The following is a 21548-nucleotide window of genomic DNA, read 5'->3' on the forward strand; positions in this document are numbered from 1 at the left end:
TGATTCACACAAACACTATTACAAATCGATACAAACTTATTGTTTTGGTGCCATAAAAAATATTTATCTATACAATAGCTCATGGGTGTGCATGGTGTATAAACAAACTAGTGCGAATTAATTCACCTGATCCATTAGCCGCATCGGTAATCTGTGACCACTAGACTGGAGAGGTGCCTCTTACGTGATGGCATCCGCGGCTCTTATTTTGATTAGCTGGCCGGGCGGTATGTCACTTGTATGTCGTGGTGCAATGGTGTTGTCGAGTAAGTCCGGGCAATCAAATAAAGAGCAGCGGATGGCGACAGTTAAAGGGGTTATCCTGGACTTTGTTAAAATAAAAATGTGTCTAAGGTTAAGTGCACACATAGCGTTTTTGTAGCGTTTTTGTGGCTGCGAAAACTCTTGTAAAACAATCTGCCATGCAAAGCAATGTGAATTCGGATGTGCTGTGCACATGATGCGCTAATTTGCGCGCCGAATTCGCATTGCGTTGCAAAACGCAGCATGACCATTTATACCGCGATTACACTGCAAATTCGCGGCCATTGAGGAACACTGAAACGCAGCAAACCCGCAGGTATATGTGGATTTGCTGCATTTCAATTAAATTCAATGGCCCCAAATTTGCAGCGTAATCGCGGTGCGTGTGGAACCCGGGATGAAGAGGAGACTACAACTCCTCTTCATCCCGGCTACCACGCGGTGAAAAAAAGAAATAAAAAAGTTAAAAATAAACAAAACCTGTATATTCACCTCTCTGGTCTGTTCCTGGCCACATCCTCTCTCCTTGGCGTCCCGTGGTGTACTGTCAGGACCTGCGGTGACATTATTTAGTCACACGACCGCTGACATCAACGGTCACGTGACACAAGGAGAGTGGATGCCACCAGAGCAGAATGGAGAGGTGAGTATACAGGTTTTTTTTTATTTTTAACTCTCTTTTTTTTTTTACTATAGATGCTGCATTTAAAGCATCAGTTGTTCACATATTATAAATCCATGCCAGTTGCATAGATTTATATTGTGTGACCTGTTAGGCGCCAGGCAGTTGCTGGATCTGAAATGGGTTCAGAATTTTCAGTGGATTCTGTGGTCTCCCATTCTGGTCCAGCCACAGCTGATGCTGCACAGCATTGCCGTCGGTCCCAACGCTTAGCTAGTGCACGAGATGCACAAGTTGTATCTTGGGTGTTTGTGCCTAGCAGTATGAAGTATAGGTTGCGGAGGGAGTCAGGGCTCCGTCAGCCTAAGTCCAAGATGCATCGCACTGAGCATGCCCGTGACATGGCGGATCGTGATTGGTGGTTCGGGAGCCAGCTGATCCGGTGACCTGGCACCTCCTGATTGATCACGGGTGACGTCACCAATGGTGCGATGGTGGGCAGGGCTTAATCTTTAAAAGGCCCGCCCACAAACATGGCGGCGCGCTCTGATCTTTGAGCTGTAGTGGTGTGGTGTGTGCGCTTGGGCGTTTGAGCTACCCGTGAGCTGTAGTGGAAATAGGCAGGTCTAGTGGAAATAGGTAGGTTAGTGGAAATAGGCAGGTAGCTTCACCCGGCCGTCTGGCTCTGACAAGGGGGTCGCCATACACCCCGAGCCGTCTGCAGACGCCGTATTCCGGGTACCGCCTGTGAGCCACGTGGACCGAGTCTCCTCCGTCTGGGAGCACGCCGCCTGAGAGCACGTATACCCAGCGGGTATCACACCCGCACCCTAGCGCCTACTGCGTAGCCCCTGTGTAGTTAACAGGGCTACAGCTACTTCCCCGGTCGCACATCTCCCGTGCAGTTAACGGAGATAGAGCGAACCGCTATACCCATTCCTGTGTGCTGTAACACGGAAGGGTTTCCATTTAAGTTGGTTGTTTTCTTTCTCACCCGGAAGGTGTTTGGCCGCAGTCCACCAGGCTGCATTGCGGACCCCGGGGTCGGTTGATTTCCATTATAATAAAGTTTGTTTGCAACCGTCCCCATAACAGCGACCAACTTGTCAAGCACTTTTCCAAGGGATGCTCAAAATCGCTTGGAAAACTGCATGAAAAAACGCATGTAAAAACGCTGAAAAAATGCTTCTCTCTGGCAGCAAAAAACGCATGTAAATCTGCATACGTTTTTTTCTGCAAGAGAGAGGCAAAAACGCTCTGCATCAAATCTGCTACGTGGGCACATAGCCTAAGAACTAACAGGCAGGTAGTTACGAACGGCCTGCTTATTTTATCCGGTGCTGATCTCCACCTGCACGGAACAGTCACAGACCGTTCCTGCCGGCGATTCAGTGGCTTCCGCTAATATTGTGTCAACAGAGCAGCGGCTTCTCAACCGCTCTGTGTTACTGACGGGGTGTAACTGCCAACATCATGCTGACTGACATCCAGCTCCCTTCCTAAATGCGGAAGGGTGGTTGTCAATCAACATGATGTTGGAAGTCATGTCCCTTTGACAGAGCAAAGGGAAAGAAGAAGAGTTGCTCTGTTGATATGGAGCAGCTGAATTGCCAGCAGAAGAGGTCGGTGACTGCTTTGCGCCTGCGTCGGGTACAGCAGGCTAACTGCCTGTTAGTTTTAGGCCCTTAGTAAAAAAAGGATATGAGGCAATTTTTACCACCATCCCTCTTACCATTTCTATCTGCAGTGCTCCAGGACCCTCCCTTTCTTTGGCCTGACTTGGGTAACACTTCAGGGGCATATGGTATGACTCCCTATTAAACTTGGATGCATTCTTATACTTTGGTGTCTAACATGTGACCCCTGTGTTTGCGTTCTATATGCACTGATTGCCATCATGGCCTACAAAATTTCGGGCCCATGTGTCCTGTTGCCCTGCAGACCCTGGTCTTTTCACTTCCTTTGTCTATATTTATGATGTTATTTAAAGATTTGTGAATGTTATTCCAATTATTAATAGAATTGTTTTCATACGCCAGTTATACTCTTGATCTTCCTTGTTCTCATATTTTATAAGTTGGCGTTTCTATGTGTAGGTACCCGGCCTACTTAGGACTGGGCATCTGGCACCTTTTGAATGTTATTATGTATTGGGCCATTTCTTTTTCATCTTCTCCATTGTGTCAGTCTGTGCAAATCAGAAAATCGAGTGCTATCTTATTTTTATTTTTTTGATGAACCCATTGACTTGCATGGCCCAGTACTATCCGATTTAAGGGTGCAAACTCTGCAATTTTTCCCTCGGACTGGCTCTGTCCAAGGAAAAAAATTGGACAAGTGCGTGGCCCCAGAGACTACCATTGGTCCGAAAGCGATCATTCACTAGGACCAAAAATGCTGTCGTCTACACGAGCCCTTAAGGACTAAATCAAACAGAAGTACAGCACCATATCATTTCCCTGTATGCTGCATCCATTCAGCCCTGACATTAATTGCTTCCTTACTCTTACTGTATCTGGGATAACGGCACTGGGCCGGAAATTGATCTAAACCAAAGATTTGGGTTATAGAGAAAGCAAAAAGTTGGTTGTGAAATCCGGGCTTGTGGGGCGGCTGTGCAGGTAGCAGTGCAGTGTCTGCCGCTCAACGCTTCTCCCACCGTTGCCATGGCAATCGTGCAGTCGCTGAAAGCTCTGGGCTCAGTATACGGAGATAAAATCACTATTTATGTGTCCGAAGATGCTTTATATAAAAAATAATGATCTGAAATCTATGGAAGCAGCGGCGGCGAGATCATCATCATTATTGTATGTTTATCACTAGCGGTGGCTCGATGCTTCCCCGTCATCCCCACCTCTGAACAGCATGATAAGACCTCATCATTTATAGAGAAGCGTGCAATTCTTACAATACACGCTGCGCTGTATTTCTATAAGACAAGCATTCTCTTCTCCATTGATACCGGAGAAGAAATTCCTAATCATCCCCATCAATTCTGCCACCTTATACAGATAAACGCATAGCTAGACATCGTCTCCTCCATCCGTCTCCTGCAAAGACCTCTCTTGTATTTCCCAACAAGATAACGTGTGGGTCTTAATGAAAGAAATTAAATGTCTGTTATTTTCATGCGCACTGATTAGGGTAATACTTTTTATGTATTAATTTATTGGGGGTTTTTTTTTAAGGCAAAATATTTTTTTTTCGGATTCAATTAGATTTTGCCAGCCGGAAATAGTATAATGCCATTTTATTAAGCTGTGTTTTAGCATCAGCACCATGCCAAAATGGAAACCATTTGTCTGCACCATCAAAGAAGCTTTATGTCCCTGATACTAAAGCGCTTTTAACAGTCGACAGGTTTTTCCTTACACCAGAGCGCCATCTTGTGTCCATGTGGTTGAATGCAATAGCCAGATCTGTGTGGCTGTTTTGCAGTATATGTCACACAAGCATCATTTGGGGATGTTTGTTGCAATTGTCTCTTTTTTTTTTTTAATTGACATTCATTTTAAGAAGTATTTAATTCTTTATTTAGTTGCATAGATTGAAAAGAGGCCTAGATCCATCAAGTTCAACCTTTCTCCACCATACATACTCTATCACTAGATTATATCATAACTAGTGATGAGCGAGCACTAAAATGCTCGGGTTGAGAAAATCGTAATGCTCGGGTGCTCGGTCCGAGCAACAAGCCTAATGTAAGTCTATGGGAAACTAGAGCATTTTTCTGGCGGCCCCTCCGGATGTCTGCAGGGGGCCTAAAAATTGCCCAAATCAATAAGAACAGTGCTGAAATGACATGGGAACAGCATGGGGAAGACCCCTGGAAACATCTCTGACTCCCAGGTCACTGCTAAGAATGATGTTGTCAGAGTATTAAGCCACTTTTACGGACTCACAATAAAACATACAAAATCAAAAACAAAATGGATTTTCCTGGAAAAAACGTTAAGAAACATCCTTTCCAGGGTAATGACTTGTATATAAGGTAAAATAAATAACCAAAAACAAAAATGCTCCTCCACACCTTGGGCTATATTCACACGTAGCATTTTTGTTGCATTTTTGCACTTTTGCATTGCTTTCAACAGTGAAAAATCCATTCACCAGTAAATGTAATTTTAATATTTTACTACCTTATCTGCCCATGTGATGTGAGACCTCATCAGACACATCCGGTTTTATTTAGGAAGGGACTCTGAAAGTCATAAAGCCTATTTTTACAGGGTCATCAGGCGGCCCTTACTATTGTTAGAGGACCATAAGCCGGCTATGCTTTGTTGCTCCCATTATAAAGGAACGGGTTTCCTATACTGTTATTGCATATGCAGTGACTGCAAGGGCTGCCAAAAATTTGGACGCACCCCAATACCACTTTGAATAGACGTAGAGGACCTCAGTAAAAAAAAAAGTGTTCCCATTATAAAGGAGTGGGTCTCCTCTACTGGTAATGCTCATGCACTAAGGGCATGGGCTGAAAAACATTTACCCCTGGGGGTATACATGAACATACTGTATAACATACAGAATGTTAGAGGTAGGCCTCTAAAAAAAATATTCCTACGGGCATCAAACACCCTTAAAAAAAAATTTGTGGTGTTGCATCACGGTCACCCTGATGATATGGTGGTGGAGGATGACGAGAAGGAGGAGGACAAGAGCAAATAGACAAAATCAGGAAGCGTATACCCATGTCTGGGTGTGAAGACGTGCATGAAAATAGACCAATCAAAAAAAAGCCTCTGGATTTGACTATGTTACGCTGCTATTATTCGGTGGTGTTGAGAAGTCTGGCCCAATCCAGCCTTTGTTCATTTTTATATGAGTCAGCCTGTCAGCATTTTCCATTGACAGGTGGATGCGCCTATCAGTTATAATGCCCCCGGCCGCACTAAAAACCCGCTCTGACAAAACGCTAGCGGCAGGGCAGGCCAGGACCTCCAAGGCATAGAGAGCCAGTTCATGCTACATGTCCAGCTTGGATACCCAATAGTTATAAGGCACAGAGGATGTTTGTACGGTTGGCATCAGCATCTTCCAAAACGTTTCCCGCCTTGTCAGAGTACCCCGTGCATCAGGGCCTCTGCTCTGGGAGGGTCTGAGAAAACTGTCCCACACTTTTGACAGTGTTCCCCTGCCTCTGCTGCATCGTATTTGTGTCTCCCTCGCCTGTACTCCTTGGTTGTCCAAGGAACTGTGACCTCTGCCACCAGCATTTTCAGACGGGAATTTTTTTAATAATTCCTCAACAAGGGCCTTCTGGTACTGCAACATTTTACTAGACCTCTCCGCCATGGGAAGGAGAGCTAGAAAGTTCTCCTTCTAGCTTGGGTCTAGAAGTGTGACCAACCAGTAATTACTTTTTGGCAAAATGCATACAACGCGAGGGTCATGGGAAAGGCAGAGGAACATAGTCAGCCATTTGTGCCAGACTGCGAACAACCAAGTGTTCCCTGTCCTGACCCAGAGGTCCATGCTCTCCTACTCATCTTCTTCCTACTCGTTCTCTCTTTCCTCTGGACATCCACTTTGAACAGATGGTATGACAGTTGGGTGGGTAGTACCGTCTGTAACGCAGGAAAACAGCTTCTGTTCCTCCTCCTCTTCCTCCTCGTCATTATTACTCAATCCTTGTTGGGATGAGATGAGGCTGGGCTGTGTGGCATCACCCTGTATGGTTCCTTTCTCCATCTCATTGTGCTGCACCTGCAATGCCTCCTCTTTAATTGTGAGCAGCGAGCATTTCACTACACAGAGAAGAGAGATGGTGACGCTAATTAAGCTGTCTTTGCCGCTCACCATCTTGGTGGAGTCCTCAAAGTTATGGAGGACAGCACAGATGTCTGACATCCATGCCTACTCATCAGCTCTTATGTGCTGACCTGAATAACGACGGACGTGTTGAAGTTGGTACTCAACAACTGCCCTCTGCTGCTCACAAATCCTTTCCAACACCTGCAACGTTGATTTACAACGTGTGGTCACATTGCACACCAGTCGGTGACCTGGAAGCTGCAAACGCTGCTGTAGCACAGCGAGGGCAGCACAAGCTTTAGGTGACTTTCGAAAATGGGCACACACATGGCGTATTTTGACAAGCAGTTCAGGCAGATCCGGGTAGGTTTTGAGAAACCACTGAACCACGAAGTTGAGCACATGGGCCAGGCATGGTACGTGTGCGAGCTCGACTAGCTTCAGAGTTGCTACCAGGTAGGAGGAAGGAGGATCAGGGTGAGGATATGTAGTCCAGACTCATGGCTACTGAGACTTGACCGTGTGGAAGGCAGGGTGGTGGTGGTTGTGGCAAAGTGACTGGAAGCATTTTCTGCTATCCAGCCAACAACCTTTTCACACTGCTCTGGCTTCAAGAGTGGTGTTCCACAGCCCCCTAGTAATTGGGACAGGAAGGTAGTTCAACATGATATGGGTGTGTGTTGTGCTCCCTCAGCAGGCACAGTTCCATCTTGCTCACGGCCTTGGCCTCTGCGTGCACAATCGCCATCACATCTGCTTCACCGTACCTTGCCATGCACCTTGACCACTTTAAATGGAGTGTAATATTTGGCCCGCTCCAAAAAATGTCACAATTAGTGTTGAGCATTCCGATACTGAAATATCGGGTATCGGCCGATATTCGCGGTATCGGAATTCCGATACTTAATTCCGATACTTTTGCAATATCGTATACCGGAATCGGAAGTTCCCATAATGCAATCAGCCAGTTTCATTTTATTCAGCCAATGAGGATCCTAAGAAGTGTGGGCACATCCTGTTAGGCATGTAGGCATCTTAACTAATGGCATGGCTGTGATTGGCTGCTGAAATGATGTCATGATGCACTATAAAAGCCGCCGCCGCCATTTTGAGCTCACTCTGCTGTGAATTCAGTTAGGGATAGGACGCTGTTGTTCTGAGGGACAGTTTTAGCTACCTATTTGGTCTATTCTGCTTTACCCAAGCTACTTTATAAATCGCTGTGCCTTGCAGCGCTAGTGCACAGTTCTCTGTGCTGTTCACCGCTTTCTGCAAGGTCTCTGTGTGTGAGTGCAGCTCACCCTGTAGTGTGTGCTTCAGCCACGTCTGGTTGTAGTGCACTCAGTGTGTGTCACTGCCTCATACATTGTCCTTTTTTGCCAATTCATAATTTTTCCTGATATCTCCTATTAGTGTGGTGATTCCATCCGTATTCAGCTAAATTGGTTCCAAACACACTATATAGGAGTAGATAGAGAATTTTTTTTTGTCTTGCAGCGCTAGTGCACAGTGCTCTGCATCTGTACTGTTCACCGCTGTCTGCAAGGTCTGTGTGTGTGAGTGCAGCTCACCCTGTAGTGTGTACTTCAGCCACGTCTTGTTGTAGTGCACTCAGTGTGTGTCACTGCCTCATACATTGTCCTTTTTTGCCAATTCATAATTTTTCCTGATTTCTCCTATTAGTGTGGTGGTTCCATCAGTATTCAGCTAAATTGGTTCCAAACACACTATATAGGAGTAGTTAGAGGAGCCTTTCTGCAGCATTGGGCCCTGCAGCCCCAGCCAGATTAGTATTAGCCTATTTTTTGTAGCCTCATCTATTGCATTGTAGGTTACATTCCTACATTGTAATAGCTACAAAAAGTTTGTGATACTATCGTTATTACATCTTTAGGCACATCCAGTGTCTTTTTGTGACAAAAAAAACCTAAATAAAGTTCACCAAACACTCCACTTTACAGTTGTGTAGGCCACATTAGCTCATATTAAAGTCTAGTCCACACTTTATAAAATTAGTGTTTCTTATACCTGTTAGCAGCTGTTCAGGAATAAGCACACTAAGCCCTTAGTACTTTTCTGCCTATCTTTATCAGTCTACCAAGATGAAGAAGGCAGGGAGTAAGGCATGTGGTCGTGGTCATGGTCGTGGGCGTGGGCGTGGAGTTTCTGCAGGGAGAGGACGTGAGGATTCTGTGCCTGCAGGGAGAGGACGTGGGGATTCTTTGCCTGCTGCGGGCACTAGTAACTCAGCATCCCCCAGTTTTACCAGGGAACAGTCCTTTATGCGCAGCTTTGTAGGAGCTAGCCGTACCCCACTGCTGCGGGAGGACCAAATTGAAGCCGTTGTCGGATGGATGGCAGCTAATGCATCGACTTCAATTAGTTCCAGATCCTCTCAGGTCCTGAGCACTGAAGAGCACCCATCTGTCTCTTCACCACCTGCCAAATTGCCCAGGCAGTCAGAGAGCCCTGGACAGGAGCCATCTCTACTTCTGTTATCTGAATCTCTTGGCTTTGAAAGAGGGGGCCAGCCAAGCAGAATTCGAGAATTTGAAGAAGAGGTAGTATGCAGTGATGCGCAACCGTTTTGTCTCTCTGAATCTGAAGAGGCGGGTGGGCCAGTGCCTATGGTCAGTAACACACCTCAGTACGCATCTGATGATGAGACTCAGGTGCCACTTTCTGGTGCGTACTGTGCTGTCGAGACTACCCAGGAGAAGCAGTTGTTTGAAGAGGGTGGTGTAGATGATGAGGTCCTTGACCCATCATGGCGTGAGGGACAGGAAGGTGGTGGGAGCAGCTCTGAGGAAGAGATTCCCCGAACAGCACAAAAAGGAGGGAGAGGGAGGGGGCAGACTTGGTTGCCTGTAGCCTCCACTTCGGCACCCATTAGGAGCATGGCTCTTCCAAAATCCAAAGCGGGCGCTCCCAAGACTTGCAGTGCCTGGTCCTTTTTTGACACAGTTGCAGATGACATTTGCTTTGTCAAATGCAAGCTGTGTAATCAGAAGGTGAAAAGAGGGAAAAGGGTCAGCAACCTCAATACCACAAATATGTGGAAACATGTGCGGACCAAGCACGTGGTGGAGTTACAAAAACACACTGAAGACCTAGGCCAACCTACAGCGCCACCTACCACCTCTTCAGCTCGTGTTGTAGCCTCTTCCTCCAGCTCACACACAGCTGGTTCGGCTTCCTCACAGGATTGCCATGGAAGAATCTCTGGCACTGTTGTACAGAGACACCGTGTAATTCCACCCACAGCACCACTTTCCCAGTCATCCTCACACTCCCAGGCCAGTCTACAGCCATCGTTAGCACAGGCATGGGAGAAAAGGCGCCCATACTCGGCAAACCACCCCCGAGCACAGGCTCTGAATGCTGGCATTGCTAAACTACTGGCCCTTGAAATGCTATCATTCAGGCTGGTGGAGACTGACACCTTCTGTAACTTTATGGCATTGGCAGTCCCACAATACAACGTGCCCAGCCGCTTTTATTTCAGCAGGCAAGTCGTCCCTGCCCTGCAACATCATGTGGAGGGAAAAATTAAACAAGCGCTACAAAACGCCGTCAGTAGCAAGGTCCACCTAACCACCGCCATGCGTGGACCAGTAAGCATGGATAATACCTTTCCCTCACTGCCCATTGGGTAAATGTTGTGGAGCCGGGTACAGATCTTGAGAGTGGCGCTGTACGTGTTCTGCCAACTCCAAGGATTGCAGGAATCCAGTCTGTACACATTGACTCCTCCTCATACTCCAGTTCCTCTGAATCAGCGCTGCAGGAGCCATCACGGTCTACCTCCACATCGACCCGTGAATGGTTACCTGTTATGATGACCGATATGAGCACAGCCGTGGCCAAACGTCAACAGGCCGTATTAAAATGAATTTCTTTGGGGAATCGAAGCCACACAGCGCAGGAGCTCTGGAATGCCATCGAGCAGCAGAGCGACGTGTGGTTTGTGCCAGCGAATCTCCAGCCAGGCATGGTAGTGTGTGACAATGGCCGAAATCTGGTGGCAGCTCTGGGCCTAGGCAACCTCACTCACATCCCATGTCTGGCACATGTGCTCAACTTGGTCATGCAGAGTTTTTTGAGGGACTATCCGGATCTTGATGCACTGCTTCACAAGGTCCGCATAGAGTGCGCTCACTTGCAGCGTTCCAGCAACGCAAGATCTCGCATTGCAGCTCTGCAGCGCCGATTACGTCTTCCGGAACATCACATCATATGTGACCTACCCACCAGGTGGAATTCAACGTTACATACAGTACAGACCAAAAGTTTGGACACATCTTCTCATTTAAAGATTTTTCTGTATTTTCATGACTATGAAAATCGTACATTCACACTGAAGGCATCAAAACTATGAATTAACACATGTGGAATTATATACTTAACAAAAAAGTGTGAAACAACTGAAAATATGTCTTATATTCTAGGTTCTTCAAAGTAGCCACCTTTTGCTTTGATGACTGCTTTGCACATTTTTGGCATTCTCTTGATGAGCTTCAAGAGGTAGTCACCGGAAATGGTTTTCACTTCACAAGTGTGCCCTGTCAGGTTTAATAAGTGGGATTTCTTGCCTTATTAATGGGGTTGGGACCCTCAGTTGTGTTGTGCAGAAGTCTGGTGAATACACAGCTGATAGTCCTACTGAATAGACTGTTAGAATTTGTATTATGGCAAGAAAAAAGCAGCTAAGTAAAGAAAAACGAGTGGCCATCATGACTTTAAGAAATGAAGGTCAGTCAGTGCGAAAAATTGGGCAAACTTTGAAAGTGTCCCCAAGTGCAGTTGCAAAAACCATCAAGCGCTACAAAGAAACTGACTCACATAAGGACCGCCCCAGGAAAGGAAGACCAAGAGTCACCTCTGCTTCTGAGGATTAGTTTATCCGAGTCACCAGCCTCAGAAATCGCAGGTTAACAGCAGCTCAGATTAGAGACCAGGTCAATGCCACACAGAGTTCTAGCAGCAGACACATCTCTACAACAACTGTTAAGAGGAGACTTTGTGCAGCAGGCCTTCATGATAAAATAGCTGCTAGGAAACCACTGCTAAGGACAGGCAACAAGCAGAAGAGACTTGTTTGGGCTAAAGAACACAAGGAATGGACATTAAACCAGTGGAAATCTGTGCTTTGGTCTGATGAGTCCAAATTTGAGATCTTTGGTTTCAACCACCGTGTCTTTGTGCGACACAGAAAAGGTGAACGGATGGACTCTACATGCCTGGTTCCCACCGTGAAGCATGGAGGAGGAGGTGTGATGGTGTGGGGGTGCTTTTCTGGTGACACTGTTTTGAATTTACTCAAAATTGAAGGCATACTGAACCAGCATCGCTACCACAGCATCTTGCAGCGGCATGCTATTCCATCCGGTTTGCGTTTAGTTGGACCATCGTTTATTTTTCAACAGGACAATGACCCCAAACACACCTCCAGGCTGTGTAAGGGCTATTTGACCAAGAAGGAGAGTGATGGGGTGTTACGCCAGATGACCTGGCCTCCACAGTCACCAGACCTGAACCCAATTGAGATGGTTTGGGGTGAGCTGGACCGCAGAGTGAAGGCAAAAGGGCCAACCAGTGCTAAGCATCTCTGGGAACTCCTTCAAGATTGTTGGAAGACCATTTCCGGTGACTACCTCTTGAAGCTCATCAAGAGAATGCCAAGAGTGTGCAAAGCAGTCATCAAAGCAAAAGGTGGCTACTCTGAAGAACCTAGAATATAAGATTTACTTTCAGTTGTTTCACACTTTTTTGTTAAGTATATAATTCCACATGTGTTAATTCATAGTTTTGATGCCTTCAGTGTGAATGTAAAATTTTCAAAGTCATGAAAATACAGAAAAATCTTTAAATGAGAAGGTGTGTCCAAACTTTTGGTCTGTACTGTATGTTGGAGAGGTTGTGTGAGCAGCTGGCAGCAGTAATGGAGTACCAGCTGCAGCAGGCGCAAACAAGTCGCAGTGCGCGCCGTTCACACTTCACCACCACTGAGTAGGCCTCTATGAAGGACATTTGCCACGTTTTGCGTGCCTTTGATTATTCCACGCGGATGGCGAGTGCAGATGATGCACTAGTCAGCATGACTATCCCCCTTATCTGCCTGCTTGAAAAAACACTGCAAGCACTAAGGGACGAGGTTTTGGAAGAGGTGGAGGATGAGGAGTCACAAATGCCATCTGCTTCTCTACAGTCTGCGCAACGTGGTTCCTCACAAAGGCCTAGGCAGGGGACACTTTGTGAGGAGGATGAGGAGGAGTCAATGGATGAGGAAGACATCTGTCCAGAGGAGGGAGGTACACAATGCTCTAGTAGTCAGTACCTAGAGCGAGGGTGGGGTGATGCAGAGCAGGCAGAGATCACGCCTCAAGCAGGGGACAGCGTTTCTTGGCCAGTTGGCAGTCTGCAGCACATGGTTGATTTCATGCTGCAGTGCCTGAGAAACGACCGCCGCATCGCCCACATTCTCAACTCGGCTGATTATTGGGTGTCCACCCTCCTAGATCCTCGCTACCGGGACAACTTACAAAGCCTCATAACACCGTTGAACCGGGAGCGTAAAATGCGGGAGTACCAAGACGCACTGGTGCATTCCATCATGTTCTCCATTCCAACCGAGAGCAGTGCTGCTAGTGCTTTACAAAGCAGCTCAGTGCGTCGAGGCAGTGGAGGAAGCTCTGCACAAAGAGGGAGCAGAAGCAGCGCCTCAGCACAAGGCAAGACCAGTATGGCCGAAATGTGGCAAAGTTTTGTGTCCCCGCCGCCACAAATGTCTACACCATCACAGACGACTCCAGTCAGCAGGAGGCAACGTTTCCGTCAGATGGTGACAGACTACATGTCTTGCCCTCTTAGACGGCTCTTCTCCATTCAAGTTTTGGGTCTGTAAGCTGGATACATGGCCAGAGCTTAGTCAGTATGCACTGGAGGTGCTAGCTTGCCCTGCTGCTAGTGTATTATCGGAACGCGTCTTTAGTGACGCAGGTGGTGTACTAACAGACCATCGCATGCGACTATCCTCCGATAACGTTGACCGGCTTACTTTTCTCAAAATGAACAAGGCCTGGATCTCTCATGAATTTGCCAGTCCTCTTCCAGAATAAATAATTGGTTGGCAACAGTATCCAGGTCTCCTGTTTTGTTCATGTTTCTACCACCTGAACTGTAATCCCTGAGCTCCAACACCGCCAGTTGGCGCTCGGAAGTGTCGTCTGCACAGTCAACACTTGCTGCCGTGTTATTGGGGTTCAGTAACGTCAGCTGTTCCCCTGCTGTGCGGACGGCAATTTCTCCTGCTCTGTCCACATTCTCACTACTACAGATTTTAAAGTTGCTCCAATTACACCTCTGGCTCCTCTGTTTTCAGTATTATCCCTGAGCTCCGACACCGCCAGTTGGCGCTCGGAAGTGCCGTCTGCACAGTCAACACTTGCTGCCGTGTTATTGGGGTTCAGTAATGTCAGCTGTTCCCCTGCTGTGCGGACAGCAATTTCTCCTGCTCAGTCCACATTCTCACTACTACAGATTTTAAACTTGCTCCAATTACACCTCTGGCTCCTCTGTTTTCAGTATTATCCCTGAGCTCCAACACCGCCAGTTGGCGCTCGGAAGTGCCGTCTGCACAGTCAACACTTGCTGCCGTGTTATTGGTGTTCAGTAATGTCAGCTGTTCCCCTGCTGTGCGGACAGCAATTTCTCCTGCTCAGTCCACATTCTCACTACTACAGATTTTAAACTTGCTCCAATTACACCTCTGGCTCCTTTGTTTTCAGTATTATCCCTGAGCTCCAACACCGCCAGTTGGCGCTCGGAAGTGCCGTCTGCACAGTCAACGCTTGCTCCAGTGTTACTGGGGTTCAGTAACGTCAGCTGTTCCCCTGCTGTGTGTCCGGCAAATTCTCCTGCTTTGTCCACATCCACTGTACTACTGATTTAAAACTTGCTCCAATTACACCTCTGGCTCCTCAGTTTTTAGTATTTACCCTGGGCTCCAACACCGCTAGTTGCTGCTCAGAAGTGCCGTCTGCACAGTCAACGCTTGCTCCAGTGTTATTGGGGTTCAGTAACGTCAGCTGTTCCCCAGCTGTGTGTCCGGCAAATTCTCCTGCTCTGTCCACATTCACACTACTACAGATTTTAAAGTTGCTCCAATTACGCCTCTGGCTCCAGTCTGTTTTTAGTATTTACCCTGGGTTCCAGCACCGCCAGCTGTTTCCCAGCAGTGTCTTTGGCACGGGTACTCCCTCCTGCCCAGCCTGGTTCCAGCACGCCAGCTGTTTCCGGGTAGTGTCAACGTCACTTTGCCTCCAATGCGTTGTCCTGTCGTGTTGCGGTCGGGTTAGCCGACTCTATGGTGCCTGCAGTTTAGGTGACTCCTATGTGGGCTGCGGGATCTGGCAATGAAGGCTGGTTCCATAGTACCAATAGGACAAGCACCCCCTGTAGGACTGTGGGTTTTGGTAACTGCGGCCGGCTCGCGGCCTTGAAACTTTTTTTTACATGGGTACCTTCTGCTACCCATCCGGGTTCCAGTACCGTCAGCTGGTTCTCGGCAGTGCCTTTGGATTAGGTGCCTCCTTCTCGGTATCCAAGTTCCACCAACGTCTGCTGGTCCTTGGTAGTGCTTTCTGGCACAGGTACCTCCTGCTTAGTAACCGAGTTCCAGTACCGTCAGCTGGTCTTCGGTAGTTCCATTTTCTCTTGTACCTTCTGCTACCCATCCGGGTTCCCGTACCATCAGCTGGTCCTCGGTCGTTCCATTTGCTCTTGAACCTTCTACTACCCATTCGGGTTCCAGTACCGTTAGCTGGTTCTCGGCAGTGCCTTTGGATTAGGTGCCTCCTTCTCGGTATCCAAGTTCTACCAACATCTGCTGATCCTTGGTAGTGCTTTCTGGCACAGGTACCTCCTGCTTAGTAACCGAGTTCCAGTACCGTCAGCTGGTCCTCGGTAGTTCCATTGCCTCTTGTACCTTCTGCTACCCATCCGGGTTCCCGTACCGTCAGCTGGTCCTCGGTAGTTCCTCAGCCGCCTTGTACCTTCTGCTACATTTCCAAGTTTAAGCTTTTTGAAATGGTTCTTGGTAATCACTCTGGATCTCCCTGACGAGGACTCTGAAGATGAGGACCCTGAAGACCAACCCGAAGAAGACGAGGACCCCGAAGACCACCCCGAAGAAGACGATGACCCCGAAGACGAGGACCCTGAAGACCAACCCGAAGAAGACGAGGACCCCGAAGACGACGACCCTGAAGACCAACCCGAAGAAGACGAGGACCCCGAAGACGAGGACCCCAAAGACGACGACCTTGAAGACGAGGACCCCGAAGACGAGGACCCTGAAGACCACCCCGAACAAGACCAAGAAGATGACCCTGAAGAAGTTGACCAAGAGGACAAAGAAGAGAAGACAACCACCAAGATACAGAAGAACAAGAGACAGAAAACCAAGAAGCAGAAGTACAAGAAGCTGCAGAACAAAAAGCGGAAGAACATTAAGCATAAGACTAAAAATCAGAGCAAAAGATAATATCTAAATTATAAGCAGAAGATGACTAAGCCGTGTATGGGGGTGAGTCCGTTCCTCCTAGTGGTGCCCCTGGAAAAGACCTGCTGCTGCAGGCCAAACTGAACGCGGACAAATCCTGTTGTAAATCTTTTGTGACGGGCAGAACGAAAGGTGTAATGTTCAAACTTTTATAGATAACAAATACAGGAATGCCTGTCACAAATAAGAATATGATGAATTAGAAGAAGATGAAGAAGATGAAGAAATAGAATATGAAGAAGAATAATAGTTGAATAAGAAGAATATGAAGAATGTAAAAAAAAAGAATAATACGAAGAAGGTGAAGAAGAAGTGGATGAAAAAGATGATGCTGAGGATGATGAAGGAGAAAGTGTGGGAGAAGTAAAAAAGAAGGTGAAGAGCATGGAAGTAGTGAAACATAAATATCTGACAAAATATAAAAATACTTAACATAGTCAATATTTCCGTAACTCAGAACGTCTTAAAAAAAATATTAATTCCTGCTATTCCATTTGATTGGGCTAAACCTCTATGCCTTTATTGTCTCCCCTACCTCCCCCAATACATTCTACATTATTCTTAGTTGTTTTCCTTCATGTAGAATTAACCTGCAAGGAAAGAAAGGGTTTATTTTCATTCCGATATTTCTGTCCCATTGACTTGCATTGGTTTCCGGTATCGGAATCGGCGATATCCGATACTTTTTGGGTATCGGTCCGATCCAATCCGATATTTCCCGATATCGGAAGGTATCGCTCAACACTAGTCACAATTATTACCGCAGTAATATGGGATCACGTCTGATGACCACGGTTTTAGAAAGTGGCCTTATATATGTGGTATTGGTCAGCAACCAATTTTGAATAGGATGAACAACACCCAAGTGGCAGACTTTAAATGAAGGGTAATATTTGGCACACTTCAAAAAATGTCACGATTATTACCGCAGTAATATGGGATTACGTCTGATGATGGAAAAGTTTCTCTGCTTCCATAATACAGCAATGTGAATAAAATCAAAAAAATCTGTCTGTATTCTGCTGACAAGCAAATGGAGCAGTAAAATGGTGTACTGTATTGCTTTTTAAGCAAATAATCAGGATTAAGAGCAAAAAAAAAGAGCCCTGATATCTAGGGCTATGGATATCTGTAACAGCAACAGTAGACAGAACGTGCAATGGACTCTATTGTGTTGTATACAGTGTCCACAAACTCTGCCTGCCTAACTCCTGCTATCACCAGTAATATATGCATCTTGATTAGTCCTTAGAAGGACTGTTAGTTTAGATGTGTATATATAGCTGTGGAATACCTGACTAAAACAACCACCAATTGTCTCCCTCACTCAGCAGCACCTCTCCCTACTCTGCCTGTTTCCGGGGTAGACTGTGACAAGCATAAGGTCACCAGGTCTTATATAGACCTGGTGACACCATGTGGCCAGCCAATGTCACGGGTGTGTCGCCACGAAGATCGTCACGATTACACAGCCTGACTTCTCGCAGCTGAGTTTTTGGTGCTTTGTGTTTTTCGGCAGTGAGGGAGTTAACTCTCTCTCTCTCTGTGCTAGACGAGGTCCAGCCTTGCCCAGCTGCAATCAATGTTGCTGTAGTGGGACTCCTTCAAATGCCTGCCGGTCTGTTAGGGAAGTGTCGGTGAAAGCATTTCATGCAGACTAACAGAGCGGATCGTGGTATTTGGAGTTTCAGAGTTAAGTGTATTTGGAGTGTTTTTTCCCTTCCTCGCTTTATCATTTATCTCCTTTCCCGTTGGTGTTCCCTCTGTTGTAGTTATGTAGTTTTTGTATGCAAGGTGGTTTTGGTTTTACCCTTGTACTGTCTCGTTCGTCTAAGTACTGAGTGTGGGCATATTATTACCTGTCCCCTTTTGTTGTGATCAGGGGTCCTTCTCAGGACTAGATTACTTAGGTGCAGGGATCCTCAGGAGGTAGGGGTTACGCTGGCGGCCTGGACCTCTGGACCTTTAACAGTACCTCCAGGTAGAGGGATTAGTCAGGGCCCCAGCTTAGGGTCAGCTTAGGCCCCCTACCTCCAGTACACAGAGACAGCGTGACATTTTCACCGACCACTTAGATTTTCTCCAGCTACCATGGATCCAGTAGCCGGTCTAGCTCGGCAGTTGCAGAGTTTGTCCATGGAGCTGGCGGACGTTAGGTCCAAGGTTTTGTATCCTCAGGAGCAAGCCGGACCAGAACCTAAAGTAGCTCTCCCTGACAGGTTCACTGGGGGGCGGGACAAGTTTTTTGTTTTCCGGGAGGCATGCAAGTTGTACTTTCGGCTGCGGCCTCGGTCATCGGGGAGTGAAGAACAAAGGGTGGGAATTGTCATCTCGCTCCTACAAGGGGACCCATAATCTTGGGCGTTCTCTCTTCCCCTGGGCTCCCCGGCTCTCCAGTCAGTGGATAGGTTTTTTGCTGCTCTGGGTCTTGTATATGATGACCCGGATCGGATCTCCCTTGCTGAATCTAAGTTACGTAGGATCCAGCAGGGAGATCGTCCGGCGGAGGAATTCTGTTCGGAGTTCCGTAGGTGGGCCACTGACACCCAGTGGAATGACCCGGCTCTTAGGAGCCAGTTTTGTCAAGGTTTATCCGACAAATTACAGGATGTGTTGGCACAGTATGACTCTCCCGCGTCACTGGAAGCCGCTATGGCCCTTGCTATTCGCATTGACAGACGGCTTCGGGAGAGGTGCGGGATAACTCCACCCCCTGTGATGACTCCACCTCCTACAAGGTCCCCTCATATGGTGGTTCCCCTGGTCAGTCCAGAGGAGCCTATGCAATTAGGAGGGACATCATTTCGGGGGAGGGGACCGGTGGTGCGCCATAAGACAGGAAGGTGTTTCTTCTGCGGGAGAAAGGGACATTTTATTGAGGGGTGTCCATCCCGTCCCTTGCAGAGTGAAGAGTCGTCGGAAAACTGTTGATCCCAGGTTGTGTGGTGGACGGCAATCTGGGAGTAGGTATTTCGTCCCTAGGTTCGTCTCAGTTTCTTGTTCCGGCGGAGGTGGTGGTGGGTACGAGAACTGAGAGGATATCTGTTCTTCTGGATAGTGGGGCCGGGGCTAATCTGGTGGACGCTCGGTTTGCCCGGGTTCAAGGTATGCGATTGAGTGAGTTGGCTAAACCCATCCCCATATTCTCGATCGATGCCAGGCCTCTCGGTCAGGGAAGTTTTTTGCAAGCTGTGCATAATGTAAAACTTCAAGTGGGGGCGATACATAAAGAACTGTTGTCTTGCTACGTGTTGGAGGGTCTTCCCACTCCTATAGTGTTGGGCCTTCCTTGGTTAACTAAGCATAACCCGGTTATTAATTGGCAATCCAGAGAGATAAGCCAATGGAGTAAATTCTGTAATAAAAACTGCATGAATACGGTCATCGGTGCGGTTACTCCTAGGGTCTTACCTCCATTTCTGGCGGACTTTGAGGATGTATTCTCGGAGAAAGGGTGTCAGGAACTACCTCCTCATCGCGAGTATGACTGTTCTGTAAAACTGCTCCCTCAGGCCAAGTTACCTAAAGCTAGGTTGTATAACCTTTCTGGTCCTGAGAGGCAGGCCATGAAGGATTATATTTCAGAAAGTCTGGCTAAGGGGCATATTAGACCTTCATCTTCACCGGTGGCTGCGGGGTTCTTCTTTGTTAAGAAGAAAGATGGAGGCCTACGCCCTTGCCTGGATTTCCGTGAACTTAATCGGATTACGGTCCGAGATCCGTATCCGCTCCCACTTATTCCCGATCTCTTTAATCAGATCGTGGGCGCCAAATGGTTCTCTAAGTTGGATCTCAGGGGGACGTACAATCTGATTAGGATGAAGGAGGGGGATGAGTGGAAGACGGCGTTTAACACTCCGGAGGGGCATTATGAGAACCTTGTCATGCCATTCGGTCTGACTAATGCCCCGGCGGTGTTCCAACACTTTGTTAATGACATTTTTCGCCGCCTGGTGGGACAGTTTGTTGTCATATATCTGGATGATATCTTAATTTACTCGCCGGATCTGGTGTCTCATCAGGAGCACGTTAGGCAGGTGTTACAGATCTTGCGGGATAATAAACTGTATGCCAAATGGGAAAAGTGTGTGTTCGCCGTACAGGAACTCCAGTTTTTAGGCTTCCTGGTTTCAGCGTCCGGTTTTCGTATGGACCCTGGGAAAGTGCGGGCAGTTCTTGAGTGGGATCGGCCAGAGAATCTTAAGGCACTACAACGTTTCCTGGGGTTTGCTAATTATTACCGGAAGTTCATTCGTAATTTCTCGTCCATGGTTAAGCCTCTCACAGACATGACTAAAAAGGGGACGGATTTTTCTAGGTGGTCTGACAAGGCTTGTCAAGCATTCTCCTCCTTGAAAAAATGTTTTGCCTCGGCACCCATACTCATTCAACCTGATGCGTCACAGCCATTCATTGTAGAGGTAGACGCTTCCAAGGTAGGGGTGGGAGCAGTATTGTCACAAGGTTCGTCCCCTGGTAAGTGGCATCCGTGCGCCTTTTTCTCTAAAAAATTGTCGTCCGCTGAGAGGAATTACGATGTCGGCAATAGGGAACTCTTGGCCATTAAGTTAGCTTTTGAGGAGTGGCGCCATTTTTTAGAGGGGGCAGTCCATCCGGTCACCGTCATCACCGATCACAAGAACCTGCTATATCTGGAGTCCGCGAAACGTCTGAATCCCAGACAAGCTAGGTGGTCATTGTTTTTTACCAGGTTTAATTTTGTCGTTACATATCGTCCTGGGTCAAAAAATGTAAAGGCGGATGCCTTATCTCGTAGTTTCCCTGGGGCCGGGAATACGGACGACCCGATTCCTATCCTTCAGGAGGGGGTGGTGGTTTCGGCAGTATGCTCTGAGCTTGAGGAGGAGGTATTGGAGGCTCAGGGGGACGCCCCTGTTGGACCTCCGGGGAGACTGTTTGTTCCAGATCAGTTGCGACAAAAGGTGATCGAGGCACACCATAACTCAGTTTTTGCAGGACACCCGGGGAGTAAAGCAACTGTGGATCTCCTCTCGCGTCGGTTTTGGTGGCCTAACTTACATAAGGAGGTGGTAACTTTTGTCGCGTCCTGTGGGGTTTGTGCGTGCTCTAAGACCTCACATACCCGTCCGTCTGGGGCCCTCTTACTGTTAGAACCTTGCTCTTAGGTTTTTTCCTTTGCTGGTCACATGACCTTGTTGGCCTATTATCCTGCTCCGCCCTTCTGGCTTTGCTGGACTTAATTGTATAACTACTTTCTCGCTAGTCTGTGCTCTGTATCTAACTCTGTTAGTTTGCTTGGTCTACGGACCTCAGTGTTCTATATATTTTGTTTGTTTGTCTGTCTGCTACTATTTCTGTTAG

The sequence above is a fragment of the Phyllobates terribilis genome, unplaced genomic scaffold (assembly GCF_046119375.1).
Source record: "Phyllobates terribilis strain yellow unplaced genomic scaffold, ASM4611937v1 Scaffold_7__3_contigs__length_470593459, whole genome shotgun sequence".
NCBI lineage: Eukaryota > Metazoa > Chordata > Amphibia > Anura > Dendrobatidae > Phyllobates > Phyllobates terribilis.